The 21,887-nt window shown below is 44.2% G+C and overlaps 1 long non-coding RNA gene across 2 annotated transcripts; it reads right to left on the reverse strand.

Moving 5' to 3' along the window:
- Positions 1–5,053: 5,053 nt before the first annotated feature.
- LOC122466471 lies at positions 5,054–21,156 on the reverse strand. Of its 2 annotated transcripts, XR_006291986.1 has the most exons (4): positions 20,982–21,138; positions 17,978–18,073; positions 6,876–6,984; positions 5,054–5,573 (listed from the first exon to the last, which is right to left on the reverse strand). It is a non-coding gene; the product is annotated as an uncharacterized LOC122466471 (long non-coding RNA). The 2 variants fall into 2 exon arrangements; XR_006291987.1 differs by lacking the exons at positions 5,054–5,573; positions 6,876–6,984 and adding an exon at positions 15,942–17,665 and having other exon boundaries at positions 20,982–21,156.
- Positions 21,157–21,887: the final 731 nt, after the last annotated feature.

Below are 21,887 nucleotides of genomic sequence, written 5' to 3' on the forward strand. Positions count from 1 at the left end.
AGCTTTGTAAGGAGGGTGGGTTGGCCCTAACAACACCCCAAAGCCAGATGGCAAGGGGCTCCCTGGTATCTAGCAGTGAATCTCAGCTGGCCTGACCAGCTCATCATACCCCCACTCACTGTTGTCATAATCTGTATCTAAAAAGGTATCACGTAAGTTGTCATATGCAAACTGGTAACACACTGGTCATTACTGTTTCTGTATGGTGTACATACAGGTGAGATATGAAAAGTCACTTGCCTGAAATGTGTTCTTAATCTGTTTGGCAAATAGGGCTTAAGTCACCATGCCCTAGACAAAGAAATGTTTCCCAGGCTTGACTGTGTCTCCAGTGAAAATTAAGCCAGGTGTGACCTAAAACATTGAAAAGCACATATACATGCAAGGTAAAAAAAGCTATCACATTAGTGAGTGGGGGAGATAGCCACCTGTGACTGGGGTTCTGGGGCGCCATGCTGAGAATGCTCAATTAGGGCAAACTGCAAAGAATGGAGCAGACAATCCCCAAAACTAGTGATTATTCTAATACTTAGATTCACCAAGCCAGCAACAAAACAGCTTCTATAATACCTTACTAGTTACCCAGAAGCCAGACATACAATTCCCTTAAAGCAACCCAGCCTTTGGGCTCCCACCGAGAAAGCCAAATCAAATAGGATGAGGATTACTAACAATCTTGTTCACCAAATAAAAAGTTCTATCAATCCCAAAGGATCAGACACATTACCTTCCATGTTAATGAATATTTCAGATCTTACCCAAATACATGCTTATAGCCAATTCTTATTAACTAAACTAAAATTTATTTAAAAAGAAAAGAGACTGTATTAGTTAAAAGATACATACGGACATGAAGAGAGTTCTTCGGTCAGTTTCATAGTAGAGATGGAGAGCTTTAGAGTTGAAGAAGAGTTCTTTCAGAATTAGTCCCATAGGTTCAGCCCAACGTTCAATATCAGGGTGATCCAGAATGGAACTGGATACCTCAATCTTGTTGCTCAAGCTTCCCCTGATGAAGCATAAGCAGATTTGAGATGAAAGGATATATATATATGTATATAGTTCCCAGGCAGCCCCTTACCAGCATACAGTCCTTGGGTGAGCAATACGCAATTATCCTAGCTTTGAAGTAGACCTCCTATGTCCTATATATATGTAAGCAGAGTCAGGATGAGCTCTACCCTGACATCTGGTGGCGAGTCATGGTGGGTTGTGGAAAAGAACTTCAGGGGCTGATCTCATTTGCATAGGCACACCCACCCTGCCTAGATGGTCACTTTGGCTGCTGCAGGAGCCCCAGTTTTTCTGTTATTGGGGCAGGTATAAACTGTTATTATCCTGATTATGTGAATCAAGGACAGTGGAACTGTACTTGGCCTTTTGTTATGATGGAGGGACTCACCGTCAACTAAGCAGCACTTGCTAGGCAAGGGTCATAGGTTCCAAAACCCAGTGAAGAGAGAGAGAGAGGCTAGGGACAGGTGTTAATACTTGGTGGTATGGGCTGCCTGGTGAGGGCCTTACATGCTAATTGTGCTTCCTCCTCTCTCCACTGTGGAATATCAGAGCTAATTTTGATTCTATTAGAAGTCTAGTTGCTGAGTTGAATTCACTTTGGGCCAATAGTACACCAACAGTGAGGCTCCCCTACTACAAGCTGAAATCACAAAAGAGCTAAACTTACTAAGAGCTGAAATCACTGAGTGTTGTGTTAAGTACCTGGGGAGCCTGAAGATATATTGCGGAGCAGTTTGTGGGATGGCTGGCAGAGTGGAGCGGCTGGTGGAGCAGAGCCATTGGCGGGATGACTGGCAGAGCAGAGCGGCTGCTGGAGCAGAGCAGTTAGTTGGATGACTGGAGCAGCTCATGGGGGTGGCTTGCAGAGCGGAGCGATTTGTGGGACGGCTGGTGAAGCAAAGCGGAGAGGAGCCCTATGGAGAGGTGGGGCAATCAGCTTTGGACCATGTAAGGTGCCCCTTAACCACCCCCATCTCCACCCAGGTTGGAAGGTAAAACTCTGCAGATAAACTTTTGACCTCTGGGGCTGCCCTGACCAGGGACAGAGACTTTTGGGTTGTTGGATTTTTGGGACTTTGGGTGATTTTGGGTTGTTGGACTCAAGAACCAAAGGGAAAGGACATGCCCCAATTTGCTTGGGGTGGGGTTTTTGCTCATGGGTTGTGTTATGAATCCTGTTGGTGGTGTTTCCCCAATATAATGCCACATTGTTTCTCTCTGTTATTAAAAGGCTTTTGCTACACTCTGTGCTTGCGAGAGAGGAAGTATTGCCTCTTGGAGACACCCAGCGGGGGTGGTATATATTTGTCCCAGGTCACTGGGTGTGGGCTCGAGCCAGTTTTGCATTGTGTTATTGGAATGGAATCCCTAGATACTGAACCCGGCCCTTGTTGCTGCTGACTCTGACCGGCAGAAGGGTTACATATACACAAATAATTATGAGTAACATAAGGCAATTGCCCATCTGTTGTCATTTACAGGTAGTTTGCTATATACTTCAAAAGAGAAATGAAGATACTGATATCACTACAATCACAGTTCACTAAAAATGTTAATATCTCCTTTTGATCTCTGAATTACCAGAATACAGTAATAGACAGGAACTGTTTGATTATATTATCAACCTCTAACAATATATAGGTAAACTCACAAAAACACAAACATTATCTCGTAATATGTATCTAAAGGTTAATCTGGGTTAATTAGCCTGCAAGTTGTGGAACCCTTTCTGGCCCTGTGTCACGCCACGTAACTATCATGATGTGGGGAGGAGACTGCAAATATTAACGTGGCATCTGCTCCCTAGTAGATATGACAAGCTGAGCCTCTAGGAGGGCATCTTGACTTTGAAAACAAAGAAACATTGAGAATACAAGTAGAGAGAAAGCTCCTTTGGCATCTTTCATTTGAGGAGACAAAGAAACCCAATGCTTTGAGCTCCGTGGTGGATGCTGGCCAAAGACTGGCCAGCCATGCTGGAAGAACAACGGTGGTGAGAAAATTATTCTGAACAAAAGGCTTTAGTGTGTTAAGTTAGGTTTTAGTCTTAGAAGTGTATTTTTATTTGTGTTTGTCTGTAACCATTTGTATCCCAATTCCTTCTACTTTAGATTACTTAAATATCTGTTTTTTATTAATAACAATCTTATTTGTTACACAACCATCTCAGGGCAGTGTTTCAAACTGAAGACTAAAATCCTCAGCCAAACTAACAGGCTGGTGCTGTGTACCTTCTCTAGAAAAAGAAGCAGCCAAGGCTTTGAGTATGCTACAGTGCAAGGCGCTGAGCACTGAAGAGGAGGCGATTTTGGGTACACTCAGGACTGGAGGTCACCTTGCAAGGTAGATCCAGGCTGGTGGAAGCCAAGGTGAGATCATTGTGCTGTAAGCAGGATGCTGGTGGCAGGGCGCTGAGCCAAATCTGCACAGCACAGAAGCACCCACGGTTACAGGGCAGGCAGGGACACAACCCCTTACTGGGTATGGTTGAACTGCCAAAGTGTCACAGTATTAGCACTGAATCTTGACCATTGTATGATGGTTGTCTTACATTCCTCCATGGCAGTTTTGAATAAGAAACCTGAATTTAAGATTGTCTCAGAAGAGCTGGATTCTTAACTTTGCTTTTTTTGCTTCTCTGTGCTTTGGTAAAAAAAGAAAACCCAAGAAACCTCCTACGGGAAACAATGTTTCTTTAAAAATAAATCAATGGTGAAATTGTATAGGAAGCTATAAAACATGAGGTTTCATCATGTCAAGGCTAAACAGGTTTCAGAGACTCAGTTTTCCTCAAGACAACAAAGTCTTCACATGATCAAGGCTACTCTAGACAGCCTTGAAGAAAAGTCCTTCCTCTGCCTGTTCATTTAGAAAACATAATATAATAGAGAGAATAAAGAGCCCCATCTCTCTTCCTTCCCCTGCTCCCCTTTTCTTTACTTCATTTTACAACCAAGAAGCTAATGAAATACCTTGTTTTCTTTTCACCCAAGATGACTTTTGGGACCATACAGGCAGCAGTAAGACAGAAGGGATTCAGAGCAGAAGGTACCTGCCTCTCTTGGAGCCTCACAGCTCTTTGGAGAGCTTTCAAAGAGCACATGACTTACAAAGGGAAACAGACAAGCTGGGGAATACAGATATTTTGACTAGTTTCCTGGAAGGACAGGAGGAGCTTTTGTCTGCCTGCCCTCTTCTCTCTCTGGTGGAGGGTTTGAATTCTTAGTCTCCTTCCCTGGGACTTTCCTATTTTCAGGGACACATAGCTGTTTTACCTGGGAGTAAATGTCTACAACCAGTCCCTTTCTTCCCACTGCCTAGACCTGCAGTGCTGCCAAGTTTTACACACCTCATGTGAGATTGGTGCTATTGACTCTCCCTCCCCATCACACCTGCTCACTTGCATGCTGTATTCTTATGCATCCACTGAAGCTGCAGGCAACCGGGGTTATCCCTCACTTCCTCCTCTTCACTACCAGGGCTCAACATTGCTGGATTACAGCCAGCCTGCTGCTTTCTCTGCTCCCACTCAGTCTGGGAGCATATGTAACTCTGTGGGCAAATTAGTGATAGAGAGGTAAGTCAGGTGTCATTTGATCTGTGAAAATCCACAGAATCATAATGACAATGGTGTCACATTCTGTGGCCTGGTGTGGGGACTGCCTCCCTTCCCCCTAGCTCCCAGTTCTCTCATTTGGAGGAAATGTTGATAATGTGATCAGAAAAGGGTCAAGTTTGGTACCATTTGAAAGCCCTTTCTCCCTCAAACACCCTGGTACTAAACACAACAAACCTAGAACAATTACATTGCTATATATTCAAAAATGTATAAAAAGTTTAAAAAAAATCAACTTTATAATAAACACGTACAGCCCTCACAAAGTTAAACTGTGGTCTGCAACTGACAGTACTGTGTCAGTTAATGCTCACAACATGAAACCTGATTAATGTTTTGAATGTCACAGATTACTATAAATGGAAGGAGTGCCTCAAGCTGATTTGCCATCATTGGCAGAAAAGAAACAGGTCAGCAGTATTGGTTATCAGCTTTGTTTATTATGCCACAATATTTCTTCTTTGAACAGCGAACTGAAGTGTTTGGAATCATTTCCTAAAAAGAGTACAGGACTTGAAAGAACAGTTCCACACATCCGGTGTACACTCCACCCTCACTGAACTCGAAGACAACTCAATTGCCTACAATGGAGAGCTGCAATATCACAGAACAGATCAAGCAATTCAATGAGCTTGAATCTGCAACAAAATCCACTTTCAGGATGGTGCAGCAATGCATGAAGATGGTAGAGTCTTTGCTGCTCTTTACTCAGTCTGTTAGGACTGCTAATTAGAATTTGAACCTTTGCAGCACCTGAAGATTTGGTTAAATCTAAAGCAAAAAAGTATTTCACTAACTCTTCAGTGATGATTGCCTAGTGCCTCCCAGAAATAAGAGGCACAGAAAAGTCTGACCCAGACTCATGGGAAGAATTTCTAAAAGGAATTGGGTTGTTAAAAGGTCAACATTTCCCTTCTGTGCACTTGGTTCAGTTGAAGCCCTAGAACACAAAAAAAGAGCAGTTAAAGTTGTTGGAGTGGGTGGGTGGCTGGGCGGGCATAACCCAGCATCCAAATGCTCTTCCCGAGTTTTTCGCAACAGCTCCAGAACTCCACTGAATTTCAAACAAAACATTAAGCATGGGTGGGATGAATTCCTGTGATGGGGTGTACAAACCTTACGCTGGGCAACAGAGGGTTGAGGAGCTGGTCTGGTCACAGGAGGCTCTGCCCAGCTGCACTTTCTGGATGTTTTCTAAATGGAGGGGGAGCTTAAAAGAGCACAGGACAGCTCAGTCAGCGCCAGGGAGCAGACCTGCCCTTGTAGTTCCTGCAGAAATCCAGTAGGATCCCCGCACTGTCCTAAACTAAGCTTCAATTCAGAGCTGCTAGTCAACACAGAAGAGACAGCAAAACATCGGTTCATTAGGAGGGAGGGGACCCTCCTGTCTCCCTTCTGAGGGGACACATTGCAGGCTGTTGGCCAGGCCTTCATCATGCCTCTGGTGAGGCAGAGATGCAGTAGGAAGTAACCTAGGAAGTAGGGTAGGTGACACCCTGGCCCAGGGTGCACACCTGATTGGTTTCTGGGCAAGCAGGAGGAGGAATGGGAGGGCTCGGGTTCCCCTAATACCAATCATGCACTTCAGTCTCCATAAATGTATGGGCTGCAGTCAAGATGAACATGCTAAACCTGTGCTCAAATACAAAGCAGAAAGTCAGAGTGAAGGTGATAGGAACTGTTAGAGAGGTAACTGCAGACAGGTTATTGTTTGCTGGTCTCCTGATAGCGTCCAGATCTCAGTGTGATGTTGATCAAGGTGAGACTTTGAGAAAGTAAAAGCTCTCCATGAGAGTTCTCCATGGTACATGATCAATGTTCAAATGGAATGGAACAATGCATATGAGCCAGTTGAAAAGCAAACTATTCCACATCTTGTTTGGTCTTCCTAAGCCAGTATCTACTGACAGTGTGACCAGTATCTTATGCCCAAGGCCTTTCAGAGCAGCAGTCATAGATGGTATAGCTGAGGTACAAGCTCTAGCCAATCAGAAACTCACCAGCCAAATCTTAGCAGAACACTTCATTATGAGGCTACCGAGAAAATACTGGACCTATGAAAAAGTCCACCTAATGTCTGACAGGTATGCACAGGACTCAATTAAAAATATTACCAGAAAGAAGAGACTCCATGGTATTGCACTTGTCCAGTACAAAAAACATTGGCTCCACAGACATCTCCAATGTTATAATGAAGAAGCTACTGTCACATATTCCCACAAAGGATGAATTAAATGCATACCTTGCAGGAAAAATGCTCCAGCATTCAAATTGCTTGAAGAATTTTGTCATTGCAGGGCATGATGAAGTTGTTGCCTCTTACTGTTCAGTGGAGTTTCTTCATAGTTTCCCTAAGTTGTTAAGGAAAAGTTAGTATATGCGACTCCATTTTGGTTTGGGGCCCACCATTGTCTAAAAGCAAGCACATCATGCACCAGGAGGAGTGTTCCTTAGATACTGCATTCCTGTGAACCCCTCCACCCCCTAGTTACCAGACTGTCTCGACTTCCAGTTTTTGTTCTTTGTCTGTTCCTAACTCCCTGCCTCCTGGCCTTGATGTGAGCCTCCCATCCTGATAAGAAAGGCTACTGGTGCATTGCTTTAGGACCATGTTGTGTAGTTGAAGTAATGCTTTAGCACAAGGAATGAACTTAGCAGAAATAGGTGGTAAATAAGGGAAGGGTTTGTCTATTGGCTAAGGTTTCCGATGCATGAGGGCAACATGCTTTGCTAAAAGGTATATAATCTCTGTATAACCTGCATTCGGGGTCCCCTCCTGATTAGCAGGGGGGCACCACGCTCGAGCGTAATAAACTTAGTATCTTTGGGAACTCTGCAGTTGTGGACTTTGTTCATGTGCCTCAGCCTAGACTCAAACTGTGCGTGACCTATCGGGTATAATTCGCAGCAGTTTTTGTGCGTGACCTGTCAGGTATAATTCGTAACAAAGTCAGCTGACATAGTTTCCCTAAGTCAGGCTAATGTAGTGCCCATCTTTAAAAAAGGGGAGAAGGAGGATCCTGGGAACTACAGGCCAGTCAGCCTCACTTCAGTCCCTGGAAAAATCATGGGGCAGGTCCTCAAGGAATCAATTCTGAAGCATTTAGAGGAGAGAAAAGTGATCAGGAACAGTCAGCATGGATTCACCAAGGGCAAGTCATGCTTGACTAATCTAATTGCCTTCTATGACGAGATAACTGGCTCTGTGGATGAGGGGAAAGCAGTGGACGTGTTGTTCCTTGACTTAGCAAAGCTTTTGACATGGTCTCCCACAGTATTCTTGCCAGCAAGTTATAGAAGTATGGGCTGGATGAATGGACTATAAGGTGGATAGAAAGCTGGCTAGATTGTCGGGCTCAACGGGTAGTGATCAATGGCTCCATGTCTAGTTGGCAGCTGGTATCAAGTGGAGTGCCCCAAGGGTCGGTCCTGGGGCCAGTTTTGTTCAATATCTTCATAAATTATCTGGAGGATGGTGTGGATTGCACTCTCAGCAAGTTTGCAGATGACACTAAACTGGGAGGAGAGGTAGATACGCTGGAGGGTAGGGATAGGATACAGAGGGACCTAGACAAATTAGAGGATTGGGCCAAAAGAAATCTGATGAGGTTCAACAAGGACAAGTGCAGAGTCCTGCACTTAGGACGGAAGAATCCCATGCACCGCTACAGACTAGGGACCGAATGGCTAGGCAGCAGTTCTGCGGAAAAGGACCTAGTCGTTACAGTGGACGAGAAGCTGGATATGAGTCAACAGTGTGCCCTTGTTGCCAAGAAGGCCAATGGCATATACATAGGGGCATTGCCAGTAAATCGAGGGACGTGATCGTTCCCCTCTATTCAACACTGGTGAGGCCTCATCTGGAGTACTGTGTCCAGTTTTGGGCCCCACACTACAAGAAGGATGTGGAAAAATTAGTAAGAGTCCAGCGGAGGGCAACAAAAATGATTAGGGGACTGGAACACATGACTTATGAGGAGAGCTGAGGGAACTGGGGATGTTTAGTCTACGGAAGAGAAGAATGGGGGGGATTTGATAGCTGCTTTCAACTACCTGAAAGGGGGTTCCAAAGAGGATGGCTCTAGACTGTTCTCAGTGGAAGCAGATGACAGAACAAGGAGTATAGGTCTCAAGTTGCAGTGGGGGAGATTTAGGTTGGATATTAGGAAAAACTTTTTCACTAGGAGGGTGGTGAAACACTGGAATGCGTTACCTAGGGAGGTGGTGGAATCTCCTTCCTTAGAAGTTTTTAAGGTCAGGCTTGACAAAGCCCTGGCTGGGATGATTTAATTGGGGATCGGTCCTGCTTTGAGCAGGGGGGTGGACTAGATGACCTCCTGAGGTCCCTTCCAACCCTGATATTCTATGACACTAAAATGATCTTGCATGTCGTCAATACCACAAAGAGAGGAGCTACTAAACTCTAGATTTTTGCACAAGACACAGATGTTTTAGTGCTCTCTATGAAACGCTACCCAAGACTTCCTCAAGATTCTGTTTTTGTGCCCACTGCTGGGGAACATCTTTGCTGTATATTCCTAAGAGATACATTCCTATTACTTGGACTATTAAAATATCACTGCACTGCCAGGTTTCCACACCCTTTCAGGATGTGACACAACTGGAGGATTGACTGAAAGACCAAAAGTTATCTTACTGTAAAGCATTTGATTCAGCATCAAAAGACTCTCTTCTCACTCTGAAGGTGCCCAGAATGGCTGATACAGTTACCGACGGTGTCATAAAGGCACTAGAGGCAATCACATGCCAAGTTTACTATTTGAAGACCAACATTACAACACTTGCAGAGCTATGTTGGTGGATGTTTTCCAAAAAGCAGACAACTGGAGAAAAATTGCCACCACAAGACGTGCATTTAAACCTACTGTCAAGAGGGCAAATTATCAAGCAATAGAATGGCTCTGGGATGATTGTGCACATCCAAAACTACCCTCCCCTACTGGGCCTGGATAGGTCTTGGAATGCGTGAAGTACCATGTGCTCCCAAATCAATCCTTTAGCTAATCAAATGCTTGTGCACAAAGACCAGATGCTCCCCACCATGCCAGTATTTGGTTAGCTGCGTGCCTTGTACAGTGATGTGAGACTGCGACACAGGCAAGGATCAGTGTGACAATGTGTCTAGTAGTGCTTTCCTGGATGGAGATAGGTTTCAGAGTGGTAGCCATGTTAGTCTGTATCAGTAAAAACAACAACGAGTCCTTGTGGCACCTTAGAGACTAACAAATTTATTTGGGCTTAAGCTTTCATGGGATAACACCCACTTAATCAGGAGTGGAAAATACAGTAGGCAGGTATAAATACACAGCACATGAAAAGATGGGAGTTGCCTTACCGAGTGGGGAGTCAGTGCTAATAAGGTCAATTCAATCAAGGTGGATCTGGCTCATTCCCAGCAGTTGACAAAAAGGTGGGTATCAACAGAGGGGAAATTATTTTTTGTAGTGACCCAGCCACTTCCAGTCTTTATTCAGGCATAATTTGATGGTGTCAGATTTGCAAAATAATTCCATTTCTGCAGTTTCTCGTTGAAGTCTGTTTTTGGAGGGGTTTTTTTGTTGACGAATGGCCACTTTTAAGTCTGTTATTGAGTGTCCAGGGAGATTGAAGTGCTCTCCTACTGGTTTTTGAATGTTAAAATTCTTGATGTCTGATTTGTGTCCATTTATTCTTTTGCATAGAGACTGTCCAGTTTGGCCAATGTACATAGCAGAGGGACATTGCTGGCACATATAATATTGGTAGATGTGCAGGTGAATGACCCTTGATGGTGTGGCTGATGTGGTTGGGTCCTGTGATGGTGTCCCTTGAATAGATATGTGAACAGAGTTGGCAAAGGGGTTTGTTGCAGGGGTTGGTTCCTGGGTTAGTGTTTCTGTTTTGTGGTGTGTAGTTGCTGGTGAGTATTTGCTTCAGGTTGGGGGGCTGTCTATAAGCGAGGACTGGCCTGTCTCCCAAGGTCTGAGAGTGTGAGGGATCATCCTTCAGGATAGGTTGTAGATCCTTGATGATGTGCTGGAGAGGTTTTAGTTGGGGGCTGTAGGTGATGGCTAGTGGCATTCTGTTACTTTCTTTGTTGGGCCTGTCCTGTAGTAGGGGACTTCTGGGTACCCTTCTGGCTCTGTCAGTCTGTTTCTTCACTTCCCCAGGTGGGTATTGTAGTTTTAAGAATGCCTGATAGAGATCCTGTAGGTGTTTTGCTCCAATCCCTCAGACAGAGACAATGCGGTTGTATCTTAGGGCTTGGCTATAGATAAGGATCGTCTGATGTGGCCTGGATGAAAGCTGGAGGCATGTAGGTAAGTATAGTGGTCAGTAGGTTTCCGGTATACGGTGGTGTTTATGTGACCATTGCTTATTTGCACTGTAGTGTCCAGGAAGTGGATCTCTTGTGTGGGTCAAGAGGCTGAGGTTGATGGTAGGTTGAATTGTTGAAATCCTGGTGGAATTCCTCAAGGGCTTCCTTCCCATGGGTCCAGATGATGAAAATGTCATCAATGTAGCACAAGTAGAGTAGGGGTGCTAGGGGACAAGAGCTGAGGAAGCATTGTTCTAAATCAGCCATAAAAATGTTGGCACACTGTGGGGCCATGCAGGTACCCATAGAAGTGCCACTGACTTGTAGGTATAAATAATCCCCAAATCTGAAATAGTTGTGGGTGAGGACAAAGTCAAAGCTCAGCCAACAGGTTTGCTGTGTCATTATCGGGGATACCGTTCCTGACGGCCTGTAGTTCATCTTTGTGTGGAATGTTGGTGTAGAGGGCTTCTACATCCATAGTGGCTAGGATGGTGTTTTCTGGAAGATCAATGGATTGTAGTTTCCTCAGGAAGTCAGTGGTGTCTTGAAGATAGCTGGGAGTGCTGGTAGCGTAGGGCCTGAGGAAAGAGTCCACATAGCCAGACAATCCTGCCGTCAGGGTGCCAATGCCCAAGATGATTGGGCGTCCAGGATTCCCAGGTTTATGGACCTTGGGTAGCAGATAGAATACCCCTTGTTGCTGCTCTAGGGGTGTGTCTGTGTAGATTTGTTCCTGTGCTTCTTCAGGGAGTTTCTTGAGAAGATGGTGCAGTTTCTTTTGGTACCCCTCAGTGTGATCAGAGGGTAATGGCCTGTAGAATGTGGTGTCAGAGAGTTGCCTAGCAGCCTCTTGTTCATACCCTGAGTACAGCACCAGCCTTTTTAATTATAATGTCAGAGTGGTTTCTGAGGCTGTGGATGGCATTGTGTTCTGTATGGCTGAGGTTATGGGGCAAATGATGCTGCTTTTCCACAATTTCAGCTCATGCACATCAGTGGAAGCGCTCTATGTAGAAGTCCAGTCTGTGGTTTCAACCATCAGGAGGAGTCCATGAAGAATCCCAACCAACGCTACAAGATGAAGAAGGTTTCTGTGGGTTAGTGTGCTGTTCAGTGATGTGGAGGAAATATTTCTTGAGTCAGAGATGGAGAAATTAGGATTCCAGGTCACTGCAGAAGTGTATCATGTTCATGGGGATGGTGGGGCAGAAGGAGAGGCCCTGAGATAGCCCAGCAGAAGAGTCTGTCCTAAGAGTATAGATAAACAATATTTTTGGGTGAGTTAAGGGTACCACTGTTGTGGCCCCTGTGGCATGTAGGAGTTTAGATACTTTAGTGTCCCTTTTCCTTTGTAGAGAAGCAAAGTTGTAAATGGCTTGTCTAGTTTTTTTAAAGTCCAGCCACAAGGAAGTTTGTGTGGAAGGTTGTTTTTTTATGAGAGTCTCCAGTTTTGAGAGCTCATTCTTGATCTTTTCCTGTTTGCTGTATAGGATGTTGATCCTTAGGTTCTGCAGTTTCTTTGAGAGTGCGTGGCATAATCTCTCACCATAGTCTGTGTGGTATGTTGATTGTAATGGATTTTTTACCTTCAGTCCTTTTGGTATGATGTCCATCTGTTTGCATTTGGAAAGGAAGATGATGTCTGTCTGTATTTGCATGAGTTTTTTCATGAAGTTGATGGATTTCCACTTTATATGGCTCAATTCAGTGCCTTGCATGGTGACAGGTTTCAGAGTGGTAGCCGTGTTAGTCTGTATCAGCAAAAACAATAAGGAACCCTTGTGGCACCTTAGAGACTAACAAGTTTATTTGGGCATAAGCTTTTGTGGGATATAAAGCTGTTAAATGCTTACACTCCATCAGACGCATGGAGTGGAAAATACAGTAAGCAGGTATAAATATACAGCACATGAAAAGATGTGAGTTGCCTTACCAAGTTGGGGGTCAGTGCTAACAAGGCCAATTCAATTAGGGTGGATGTGGCCCATTCCCAACAGTTGATAAGAATAGGTGAATATCCCCAGAGGGAAAATTTTATTTTTTGTAGTGACCCAGCCACTCCCAGTCTTGACACCATCTTATTAGGCCTGAATAAAGACTGGGAGTGGCAGGGTCACTACAAAAAATAAAATTTTCCCTCTGGGGATATTCACCCATTCTTGTCAACTGTTGGGAATGGGCTACATCCACCTGATAGGACAGACAACCAGGGGTGGCAGGCTTGTATAAGCCACGGAATGAGATTTAACTCCATTATGCTCCCAGATTAAGTGCTCCATATTCTATCTAGATCCAAGCCAACCGATCAGAGCTTCCAGCCGAACAGGGAGGTGGACACAGAAGAATCCATTAGTCTACAGGGGCGATGAGTCATTTAGGCCCTCTGGGCCCGTGCTCCAGCAATATTCAGGGCCTGGGGTCCCAACTCCACCAATGTTCACAGCTGGGTCTCTCCACCGGCTCCGCCTGCAGCCCTCACACGCCTTCCCCGGAGCATACCTGCCTGTGCCCTGGACAGCTGCCCTGCCATTCCGCTGTGCTCCCTTGCTGGCCGCTGCTGGCTACAACAAAGGGAGCAGCGCTGGCGACAGGCTGAGGAGGCTGCTGTGCCTGTGGAGGGAGGGCGGGGCAGCCCCCCAACCCACCACTCACCGGGAGACAACTCAGAGGGGGCTTCCTGGAGTCTTGTCCCCTTGCCTGCGGTCACCACTTCTTCCCCACTCTGGGGAAGGGGCAGCCCCATCCCCCATCGAATAACGATGAAAAGGGTTTGCTGCCTCCTGAAGAACATCACAAAAGAAGGGGCTACATTTTGTTTTAATTTTAGAAAGTATTTGCTTTTGAGGGTTATTGATCCAAGAGTACTTGGTTGTTTCCGTATTCAAAAGAGTATTAATGAAGTTGATATTCTTAGTTAAAAATTTTTCTCTTATGATAGTGATATTGTGCAATATAGGGAAACTGTTAAATGCTTACAGTCCATTTTTACACTATTTAAAAAAATATCTATCAGCTTACAAGGCAGGTGTGTATGTGTGGTGGTGGTGGGGAGGGGCAGGACTTGGACCCATTCTGGGCACCACCAAAAATTAACAAGCCTGCCACCCCGGTTGTCTATCCTACCAGGTGAATGTGGGGGGAGACAGAATGGGGAACACAGGGCATGATGGATTCACAGAGCAAAATGGGAGAATGTAGGGAATGGAATGGGGACGAGAGACAGAGGCAGAATGAAAGGTAGTTCACAGTGGAAGGAGACATTTTGATCTACTTAAAACACATTGCTCAGTTCTAACTTATCCTGAATGTCTACAGTTAAGACCTCAATATAGTCATAGACAGTCAAATGAAAAAAACCTCCTATCAATGTGGCGTGATGATCACAGAAAAAGAAAAGGAGAGGAAACAGACAGAGTGGCTACCCAGCAGGATAGAAAATACCCTAATGCCATTATATAAATCAGCTGTATCCTCTCCTCTGGAATTCTGTGTTCTGTTCTGGCCACCCGATCGCAAAAAGGTACTACCAATATACAGGAGGTCCGAGGATAGAATATAGAAAGAGTCAAAGTGGATAGTACTGCTCCTAGTGGGAAGATTTCACAAGATCAGCCATCAGGTTAGCATCTTCCTTATTATTTTTCCCCTGATGTTCTTTTGCATATTCATAACTCAGAAAATACTCTATACCTTCACAGTAGTCATTTTTGTTGTGTAATAAGCTATGATATTTTCCTGATTTAATCTTCACACAACATACATTTTCCAGTTTCCAAAATTTAGTTTCAGAAACAGCCACTGACATTCCCCTCCCCCCCCACCAAAATATCCCTGAGCTGACAGAATGCAACAGTAGGAGGGATGGATTCAGCTGGCAGTTACTTCCTGGCATGCAATTTTAATTAAGGAGTCAGCGTGTATGCAGCAGAAGCCACAGGAGTCAGTAGCTAAGAACGACTAGGAAAGTTTCCATGGATAAAAAGGTAAGAGAAAGGGACAATGAAACTGTATGTCAGGAGGCTAATGGAATGTTTACATCCTACTTTACTCCAAATAAATCTTATTTCCAAGGGGAAAACAGACATAAATTGTTGTGGTCAAAGACTGCTCAAAAAATACCTACCTTGTGGAGTACAATCACAGATCTATTATTGACCCAAGGTAATTCAGCATAAAGGCAGCATCTATTTGTCAGATAGGGTTCTGCGTTTATACCAGGTTGCACATCAACACAATGAGGGGTTTTTCTGATTGGGAACATTCCATTCCCAGTGATTATGCCTGTCATTTAACAGCTAAATTAATACAGGCATAAGAAGCAGAAGTCGCTTGTCCAAAGAACTGTAATACCTTAGCATGTGATATCAGTTAGTATATTTAATCAGCTCCAAACAGAAGCTTCCTTTCTCTTGGACTATAGTTATCACCTATCACAAGAATGTGGCTTTAAATCATTACTAGTGATTTTCAAAACTACATTGTTTTTCTTGGCATAATGAATCAGAGCCAATCAACAGGATAGAGAGGCTGATTCATATCCTGAATTTTCAACAACCATTATTAATCGTACAAACATCCTTCCTAAGAGGTGCTGCAAAATCCTGCTGCAGAAATCTCACTGCCGGCAGTTTTCTCCACTGGTAAAATGTTCAGACATACCACCGAAAAGTAAGGGATGGAGTTCATGCACCTGTCTTGTTTTATAACTTCACACATCAATCTGAAGGAACTTGGACTAAAAATAATTTGTGAAAGAAAAATAAATTAATGTGATATGACTTAAAATGAGAGCCATGAGTTCTGGGGAGAAAAGAACTGATGAGCTAGTCTCCCTGTCTGTGTCACTTTCACTTGTTAAGAGCTCTCCAGCTACCAGCATAATTTATGTCTATAGTGAAATAAACTGTAGGGTAAATATTAGGGAAACAAGATAGTTATACAATTGTATTAAGAAAAAATGAGATTTCTCAGACTGACAGTTTCTTTCGTATAAAAGCATTTTAATGTTCTCCTTTAGTGTCACAAAAGTATTAAAATACAATTTCATAGCGTTTTGCCTGCAGTTGCAGCAGCTATTTTCTTTTTTACTTGTAGAGCAATTAGTAATGAGTCTCCTCCCTCCTTCTGTTTAAATGCCCTTACCAATCAGAATCAGTTGAGTGATGTTCAGAACCAGATGCCACAATGTGGTTTTGAATTGCCCATTCACTACATTTCTCATGTCTGATTTCTGGAACTGGAGCAAACTAAAAAGATTTCCTATATTGAAGGCTGTGATGCATCACTTAGATGAACAAAGTTACTGGACCACATTGTTGAGGCAAACATACAGGCAGAATTTTCTCTACTGCTTCCCAAAGGGTCTCCCTGATTCTCTGTAAATCCCTGGCTCAGGACGCTCTAATTTGCACTGGCTGGCAATGGCCCCGTAAGGGACCATATGCCAGTTGAAAATTGCCAGAGCGCATTGAACTGCAGCCACTCCTCCTCCCTGCTCTCCTCATCCACAACATGCATGCTGCAGAAAAAAGAAGGTGTAAGAGCTAACTTGCCAGCTTTATGCCCCCTGGGGAATTCACAGTAGGGAACTTTCTCCGTAATGGCTGCTGTAGGCCAGAGTAGGGCCAATGTCTCCTGTCTGCTCAATGATCCCCCTGCTGTCACCCAGATAGCGTGCAAGAGAATGCTGTCTGAGTCAAGTGCGGTGGGGACAAAAGCCAGACCGGGAGATGTGAAAAGAGTAGATTGGGACAAGGAATGGGACCGGACTGTAATAAAGAGTAAGAGAAACCGGGACTGGTTGGGCAAGGGGACTGGGTGCCGGGGTTGGGGGTTGAGGAGTGAAACAAGGGTGTCTGAAAGCCAGTGAGAGAAAGAAGGGGGACCCAAGTCAGTTGGTTGGAGGGAGGAGGGGAGACAGTAAGACTGGATGAGGAGCTAAGGGGTAGTGGGACTAGGAACCAGCATGAAGGGAAGCATAGGCAGTGGGGAGAGGAAACAGATCTGACAAGATGGAGAACTGGGACTAACTTGGCAAAGGGACTGGGACAAGGAGCCAGGAAAGGAGTAGAGGAGAGATTCAGATAAGGTGAGAAGCCCAGGAAGGGAGCCTATGATTGGCAGCCAGTGGGAAGGATGTGGAGAGATAGATCGGACAAGGAGCTGGTTGGGGAAAACTCGGACTGGCTGGGTCACTGGGATTTGGATAGAAAGCCTGGAGTGGGTAAATAGAACTGAATGGGCAAGGAGACTAGAACTGGGATGAGAAAACTGAGGAATGGAGACTGGGAAGGCAACGAGAATAGGACTGGGACAAGAAGCTACTGGTGGGGAAGAGGCAAGACTGGGGATGCGGACAGGTTGGAGGGGTAGGGGAGAAGGAGTCGAGCCTGGGGTGGGGAGGGGGAAATGGGCAGGAGAGTCTGTATTCACTAAGGAACATTCCCCTCCAAAGCCTGGAGCAGAACTCAGTTCCATTGCAGTCAGCAGACACCTGTCCATGGCAAAGTGAGTCTCTCATCTCCCTCTAGTGCTGGTCCACATAGAAGATGACAATCCATAACGGCTACCGGTTATTCTGTTAGCTCAAGTGGCAGAAGTCTCTGTGGTGGATCTAAAGGTTCCAACCTTGCTGATGAATCATGTGGTGAGCCAGTATGATGCTACATCATGGAATCTCTGTTTTTTTCAGTGAACTTTTTTTGTTAAGCCTAGGAAAGTACAAAATACTGTTCTAAGAACATTAAGATTGCAAAGTGCAAATAAAGTGAAAAGTTAGGAAACACCAGAATTATGATTATCTGTGCAATCTTAATTCTACCCCCTTATTCATATATACTATGGTACAGTCATAATTACACAATCATGTATTATTTTGTCAAGTTTGCTACCTTAAAATATTTTAACGTAATTTGTATAATATCATGAAGGCAGTTGTTAGAAACCCTTTATTTAGATTGCCTACAACTTTCCATTTTAAAAGATTCCTGCAAGCTTTTCTTTGAGAAACATTAAACACCTACATTGTTAGCAGTAGGCCTTTCATATTCAGCTGAGGAAAAGCCGTCAGACTCCAGAAGTGACTCTTCTTTGTCACGTGAAATTCCATTCACATTTAGCTGAGTTGTAAAGAGTTAAAAAAAGTTACCATCTCCCTTCTCTCACTTGTGTGCTGGTGCAACCTCAATTTCACTTTCATGCATATCCATTATGATACAGTCTTTAATTACACCACCACAAACTACTTTTTCTCTAGGATCCTGCTTCATTCAGCACATTGGATGAATGCACAAATAGGACAAATTACGGTTTCACAGGCAACCATAAATCTGGCATTTCGTAACTTTTGAGCATTTGATTTTGTAACTTAAATAACATTCATTTAACATACTGCTTATGCACTTATATGAAATGAAATAATAAAATTGAAAGTATGAAATTATACTGGGTTTGTTCAGTGACTAGGAGAGAACCACACAAAGAGGAGAAGACAAAAAAAAATGATGCAGGGGGGAGTAGAAATGAAAATCACACAGAGAGACTGTTAAAGAGGAACAGGGGGAAGGAGGGAAATATCTGGCTTCAAGACAAAGCTTGATAAATTTATGGAGGAGATGATATGATGGGATAGCCTAATTTTGGCAATTAATTGATCTTCTACTACTAGCGGTAGATATGCCCAATGCCCTGTGATGGGATGTTAGATGGGGAGGGATCTGAATTACTACAGAGAATTGTTTCCTGGGTTTGTGGCTGGTGAGTCTTGCCCACATGCTCAGGGTTCAGCTGATCCCCATATTTGGGGTCAGGAAGGAATTTTCCCCCAGGGCAGATTGGCAGAGGCCCTCGGGGTTTTTCGCCTTCCTCTGCAGCGTGGGGCACAGGTCACTTGCTGGAGGATTCTCTGCACTTTGAAGTCTTTAAACCATGATTTGAGGTCTTCAATAGCTCAGACATAAGTTAGGGGTTTGTTACAGGAGTTGGTGGGTGAGATTCCGTGGCCTGCATTGTGTAGGAGGTCAGACTAGACTATCATAATGGTCCCTTCTGACCTTAAAGTCTATGATTCTAATACAATGAAGAACCTGGAGTCTTTCCCGGTGGCGGCGAAAAGGCGAAAGGCCCCAGCTGCAGGGAGGCAGTAAGACACTGCACTGCTAAAAATAACAGCACAGATGAGGAGGCGCAGCTGGGGCGAGTAGAGAGCTGTGTAGGATAGGCACTCCAGTGCACACCCACGCATTTCAGGCGTGTCTTTACTCTACTCACCTAAGCCTGGCCTCACCGTCTACACGGATATGTATACGCCCATGCTCTGGGGCTATATGCATTTATACATGACACAGCCAAAAGATGTACCCATAGCGTATGCTTCTTTTGGTGGCATGTGTAGCCCCTAGCACAGGTGTATATATAGCAGTGCAGATCGTGAGGTGTATAAAATTAAGACATGCCCGAAGGGCATGGATATGTACTAGAGTACTTACCTTACATGGCTGTCTAATCTCTCAAGACATGCCTCCCCCCACTATGCTTCTATTTTTAGCTGTGTAGCGTCCTGCTGCCTCTCCGCTGCTGGAGCCTTTCTCTGCTGCAGAAAAAGACCGTCAGTGGGGAAAGGCTCTTGCAGGGGGAGCCCTTGAGGACAGGTTCTGGCAGCTCCCTGCTGCTGGAGCCTTTCCTCACCACAGCGAAACACTCCAGCAGCAGAGAAAGGGTCTGGCAGCTTCCCACTATTGGTGCCCTTCCCCTGCCACAGGGAGAGACTTTGGCAGTGAGGAAAGGCTCTGGAAGCATGAGGCTGTGGGGAAGTTTTCACAGGATCCGAAAAAGAGCAGGATGACAGAACATCCAGGGTTGGGAGCCGACCTCTCACTATAAGTCTAGAGCCAGTGGAGATTAGATAGGGAGGCTGCTGGAGTCAAGAAAAGTAAAAGAAGGACAGCATTTATCAGGTGAAAAGCTGTAATGCTACCACTGGTAATAAATCTCAGAAGGAATCCCAGCGAAGGGTTCCTGATAGACTGCCTGCCCACATTTTCACCCCTTTTACTATGTTTACAATACTTACTGAAATACAGACAAAAAATATTCATTAAAACGTCCCTTTGAGAACCCTAGTAGCCATGTGGAGATCTCTTATGTTTATTTACATTTAGATTGACCTGAAAAGGCCTGCCCTTTAAATTCTTGTAAAATGTAGAACGCCAGTGCAAAAGGCATTTGCTCACATCCCCCACCACCAACCTACACTTCCATCCTTATCTCCATTTTGAAGGGCCTGTCAGGCCATCCCACTTTCAAGCTCTAGTTTCATATGTACTCTCCTGGTAATTCTGAAATGTGTTTTTAGAGTCCCCTGACACAGGATGTGCTGAAGATTCTGTACAGCTTGTGCTAGTTGGTGTAGTAAATAGAAACAAATCTTAGCTTCCTGTGGACCCAATTCATTAAACCTTGACATATCATTTATAAAGGCTTTCCTTAGTGTTTTACCAGTATAAAGTGTAAAAACATTTTTTCAAGTTACACATTCAAAAAAGAAAAGAAAAGAAACGGGTTGTCTGCTACACAAAAGTGGCTTCTTTCTCAGACACCCTGAGGATGGCAAGAAACAGATCCAGCACAGACTTAATTTTAAGCACATGGTTTATTGGACTGGAGCCAGAATCTTGTAGGATTGATGCCAATAATTAGCATTTTGATAACTACTGCAGCAAACTCTATATACAGTACTACTGGAAAAGGATTGGAGCCTATCTTCTGGCACCCTCCTCCTGCTGGATCTGGTTTTGCCCTTACTGAGCTAGCTCACTCCCTGGGGTAATTCTGTCAGGGCTGTCTCACAGAATCCCGGGAACCAGTTTCCAACAGGATTAGTTGTTTTTTCTTTGAAGCCTTCTTAACAAAACAAATCAAACCCACACAGACTCCTCCCTCAAAGACTGTGCAGGTTGAGCAGACCCTTCCCCAAGTCTGCCTCTCACACCAGTAACTCAAGCAATCCCAAAATTTCCTGGCTCTTACCTCAGAGCCTCCATAATAAAGGACTTTGCACTGTCTCCCTTCCATCTGTTTGGTTTCTAGAATAATTCCTCTCTGCTGTAGCTCCTGTCCATGGAGGCACAACTCCTGGCCCCTCTACTTTCTGGAGAGTGTGACAATCTCTACCCTCCACTTCCTGCTGCCCTCTTTCATGAGGACCAGACAGTTAAATTTCCAGCTCTTTTCTCAGGTGCAGCAGGTGGGGCTAATCAGCCAGTTAGCTCGCTGTAGGTCTGACTCCAGAGGAATGTTATCCCTTATACTGTCACTCTGCTATTTCTTAGAGAAACCCATACATTATTCATTCTAAAACACAAGCATTTACTTTATCAATATATTTTAAGGAAAGATATCAGCAATTTCCCCTCACTTTTAAATGCTGATTTTTATAGTGAAATTCTTGTTCTTTCTACAGTTTAACATTCAGGTAAGTAATAATCCAGTTGTTCTCAAACTTTTGTACTGGTGACCCCTTTCACATAGCAAGCCTCTGAGTGCAACCCCCCTTTATAAATTAAAAACACTTTTTTATATATTTAATACCATTACAAATGCTGGAGGCAAAGCAGGGTTTGGGGTAGAGGCTGACAAATCGTGACCCCCCATGTAATAACCTCATGACACCCTGAGGGGTCCCAACCCCCAGTTTGAGAAACCCTGTAATAATCCATTTCTTCTTTAAAAAATGAATAGCTGCATTTGATGAAGAAGGGGAGCGGAGAATGAAAAGAAGAACTAACATGTATCTTTTGGCCATTCTCTATGAGGTCAATCTTTTATTGCTACTTTTACAAGAATTCAGCCATATCTTGTTAGATAAGAAGCTCTGTGGATTCCAGTGATGAATATATGATTGGTTCTTTCCCCCCATTATACAAATATTATTTG

This window comes from Chelonia mydas, chromosome 1, assembly GCF_015237465.2.
Source record: "Chelonia mydas isolate rCheMyd1 chromosome 1, rCheMyd1.pri.v2, whole genome shotgun sequence".
Classification (NCBI taxonomy): domain Eukaryota; kingdom Metazoa; phylum Chordata; order Testudines; family Cheloniidae; genus Chelonia; species Chelonia mydas.